Raw genomic sequence first — 4,376 nt, 5'->3', positions numbered from 1 at the left:
TGGTGGGGCACAGGGGGACCCACCTGCACTGTGCTCGTGGTTGGCACCACGTGGCAGCTGGGCTGAGGTGCAGTGCTAACAGCTGGGGTGCAGCTTTGCCTCCCCCAGCCCTTGTGAAGCACTATCCCCCACCAGCCGGCGAGGGGAAAGCCTGAGAGACTTACAATTACATTTTCTCACTAGTCTAATGAGGTGAGAGACAGACAGAGGAGAGAGTTCCCTGGGCTAATTTTCCAGCCAGCAGCCACTGCATTGCTCCTGTACTGCGAGAGGCAGAGGGAGAAATGACTCTTCCAGATTAGAGGCTCTTGCTGAAGGCATTCCGGAGCATATTCCTCCAGGACACTACGGCAAAAAAATGGAGATGACAAACCATTTTACTACGTTCAGCTGGAATAAAGTAAGCCACAAATAGAACCATGTGGTGCTGGGGGTGCACTGATTGGGAGAGAGTACCTGGGGAGAGCAGGGAGTGGAGCCTGGCCTGAATCATTGCACACAGAGCTCTGCTCGAGTGAGGAAGGCAGCAAGTCAGCATCTGAACAGGGGGAGGAATTAGCTGTGAGAGGGAAGGAGCATTGCATTTGTCTCTCCAGCTAGTGAACAATTTGTTATCATGGAACTGTTAGCAATGGAACAGTCACTGCCTAGGGGAGCAGCACTGGGCTGCAGAGGGCAGGTGCTGGAAGAGGAGGGCTCTGCCTTCCTCCCAGAAACACTGGGTTCTTCAAACCAGAGAAACCCCGAGAAACCCCTCCTTGTACCTGCAGGGAACATGGAGGAAGGGCCCCTTTCTTCATTCCTACTCTCCATGACCTTGTGCTGGATTCACATAAGCTCAACATTTGACTCTTTGGAGGTTCTCTCATGGCTTTGGTTGAGCCCAATGGTGTTGTGTGCTGCCTTCATATCCCTGGTCTCAGTACACCAAACACACTTCCAGCATACCCAAATGGACCTGAGAAACATGAACTTCCTAATCTGAGTCAGGAGGAAGAGTCAATGAAATCCCTCTTCCATCATGACCACATTCAGCGTGTTCACATACACATACATGTTCGTGGATGAGGAATGCTCCATCAACCAGTCCCCAGAAAAGACTGGAATACTCCCATTTGCCTGACAAATCCAGCCAGACTGATCTATCCTTAGCCATCCCCTGTAGTGTTTGGAGCTTGTAGTCAGTCCTGAATTCGTTTTAGGCTGAGATCAGGCCTTGGTTAAAAGTGTGTGTGCAGGAGGCACCCTTCCCTCTCTTTCTTATTCGAAAGGAGCTCCTTTAGAAAGCACTCTGTTGCTGTGCTCATGCAAACCAGGAAGAGATCTGTCAAATATCAAATACGAATTTTGTTGCTGAAGCTCTTGGAAAATTGACAGGTAGCATGCAAGCAAACATTAAATCAATAACAGCAAATTTCCCCTGGGAAACTTGTAGTGTTTTCTCATAAAAATCTTTAAATCCTTAAAGAACCCATGAAAGGTTTACACACCTTGTGTTGGTTAATCTGGTTACCTCTGCATTGCTCAGCAGCTGATCAGGGTGTAATACCCAGTGCTGATCACCCAGCAGCGAGTGTAACACCCACTGCCCCCGCGCTGATGTATTGTAGCTTTGTTAGTCACTGTGGCTCCTTGGTAAATTCATTTGGAGTCCTCCGGGGTTTTAAATCTCTCATTTGGCCAACAACGAGGTCTGAAAAGATTGCAGTTCATTTCGACCCACAGTGGATGGAAGGCTCATTTACTGGCTGCAGGCAACTCAATCAGGCCGGGCGCTGATGAGTGAGTGACTTGTTCAGACCGCTAGTCAATATGTGTCTGCTGTGATAGAATGTCAGCATCTGCTGCCTGCTCCTGTCTCCCACTGCTCTGGCTTTTTTCATTTGGCCTGATCAATGTTATTAAAAACACCTAGGAGTTCCTTAACTGCTCTGCCACTTGAGGCTTTTCTTTCTTCCTTTTTTTTTTAAACACAACTTTGTATTATCTGCAAACATGTGCAGATGATGTACGTGGATTGATTTTTTATACGAGTGTGTGGGATGGGGTGTGAGCATATGCTTCGGCACATGACTTGGGCACAGGAGATGGTTCTGCAGTTACAGCACCCTGGTTTGAGGTTGTTGTGTGTGTTGCCCTGAAGCAGCTCAGACTTAAAGCATTTGCAAACATCTGCTAATTATTATTTGTGAATAAAGCTTCAAATGTAAGCATGCAAAAAATAATACACCTTCTCTAAATTGAAGCAAGAATGCCCAAGTGGAATCAGTGACATGCTGTGGACACCCACACATTAAAAATCAGACTGCTGTTCCAAATAAAAGAGAGATAGAGCTTAGGTAAACAAGCAGAGGGTTAAAATCCCTTTACATGACAGGTCTGGAATATAAACATCATTTGCAGTGCCCTTGGCCAGCCCACCCAGTCCTGCCCAGCAATCCATTTCCTGGGGACTAATGACAGACCATGGCACAGGAGGGTCAGCCACCAATTGCACAAAAAAAGGAAAACAGATACACCACTAAAGGTTTCAATCTGTCTGCAGAATGTGCACATTCCTGCAGGAGCTGCACCGTCCTGAGGTGCAGGAAGGGGAATGCTGTGCCCTCTGGGCAGTCCCCAGGCTTTGCATCATCCAGAGGAGAGGATGAAGGGACAATCACAGAGTCACAGAACCATTTTGGCTGGAAAACAGCTTTAAGATCATCAAGTCTGACCATTAACCCAGTGGCTCCAAGGTGCACCACGTGCCTTTGGCCATGCTGAAACAGAAGCACCACAGGGCAGAGAGAGAAGATGGTCCCTCCTTATCCGTGAGGAAATCTTGCATGGTTGGAGTGTTTGTGAGTAGGTAACAACATCCACCCAACAAAACCAGCATGGCACTTGGCAAGAGCCTGTGGGGAGCTCCAGGGGACATCAGCTGTGAGGATGCTCTCCTGCTCAGTTCATGCCATGGACAGGCAGTGGGGAATATGAAAGGGCTTGAATGCTCCTTGTGACTGTCTCTCCTCCCTGCTCAAGAGTTAGACTGAACCCTGGGGTAATAAATACAGCTCCTTTGATTTTACAAAGATCTTATTCCAGGCATTTTTTCCACCTAAAATCCTTTCTAAATGAGTGCTGTGATCAAGAAAGCAAGGAAAAATATGGGGGATTTTATGCCAGGTGACTGTAAAGGCTTTGAATGATAGAAACCTCTGCTGCCCCATCCATGTTTGCCCCATCAGTGGATTTTCCTCCTCCATCCTCCACAGACAGAAGATAGCTAAAATCTTGACCATCCTGTGCTGGCTAGCTTGCCCTGAGGAGAGTTTGCCACAGGACCTGGTGCTTGGAAGCATGACCTGAGCTGACCTTTACTTCTGCTGTCCCATCTCCACAGGCTGCAGCTCTGCCCAGCTTCCCCAGGCCTTGTGGTGCCTGCGCTGCACAAAGGAAAGGCAAGGTGATCTGCTGTGACCTGAGGACATGCTTCAAAATCCACCCATGCTTCCATCCCTACCCCCTTCCTCTGCAATGTGGCATCCAAAATAGATACCAAGAAATGACCTGCCAGGAAAAAAATGGAAGCCTATAATTATGTTATTGAAAACCTGTACCATACTGTATTATTTAAGGTTATTTTATTATGATGTTGAGATGAGTTTCTTAAAGAAGAAACTCTGGGTTTATTGCGCTCCTCCTGGAGAGGAGCCCTGGCTGATTTGATAGCCTATTTGAACAAGAGGGATGCTTTACGAGCCCCTATAAAAACTGATGACCCCACTCACATTTGTATTTAATGAAATAAGGAGGAGCTTTCGTTATGTTTTCAATAACCTTCACTGCTCTTTCCAACCTGCCTCAAATAAAAGCCAGAATCTGCTTGTTTCTGTGCTGAACCCTGGCAGTCCATAAGGAGGGCACGGGGGGTTCAGCCTGGCTGGTGAGCTGTCCTACCATCCCTGTGTCCCTGCAGTGCCTCTGCCAGGTCTGTGTCCTGCTGATAGGGATGGAGGGATGGGTGAGCAGTGATGTCATATTGGGGGAGGATGGCTGGGAGGCATGTTGAGCTGGGAGAGGGCTCCAGTCCTCATCTGCCTCAGCCTCCCAGGCACCAGTACACGTTTTATTTCTAAGTATCTTCCCATACACAAAATCAGCCTTTTTCATTACAGAATTTTGGTCTGTCATAAAACATTTAATCTCTCTGAAAAGTTCCAGTGCTTGGATTCTTCTCATTACATTAAATAATTGCTGCTGCTGGAAGGATCAGAGGCCGTGCCTGCAGCCAGTGGCACTGCCTGTCCCTGGCTCTCCTGGTGGGAGGTGAGTCCAGCAGTGGCACTGGGGACAGGCAGGTCCTGGGCCTAGGGAAAGTCTTGGGTGAGCAT

General features: G+C 48.0%; 1 long non-coding RNA gene across 1 annotated transcript; it reads right to left on the bottom strand.

The window, feature by feature from the left end:
* Positions 1-217: 217 nt before the first annotated feature.
* On the bottom strand, positions 218-3,492 carry LOC108639990. The gene is made up of 3 exons (XR_001920869.2): positions 3,358-3,492; positions 457-538; positions 218-345 (listed from the first exon to the last, which is right to left on the bottom strand). It is a non-coding gene; the product is annotated as an uncharacterized LOC108639990 (long non-coding RNA).
* Positions 3,493-4,376: the final 884 nt, after the last annotated feature.

Source organism: Manacus vitellinus, unplaced genomic scaffold (assembly GCF_001715985.3).
Source record: "Manacus vitellinus isolate BGI_N305 unplaced genomic scaffold, ASM171598v3 scaffold_27_pilon, whole genome shotgun sequence".
Lineage (NCBI taxonomy): Eukaryota > Metazoa > Chordata > Aves > Passeriformes > Pipridae > Manacus > Manacus vitellinus.
Note: the sequence above shows the minus strand (reverse complement) of the source record. Positions and strands in the feature narration are given on the sequence as shown.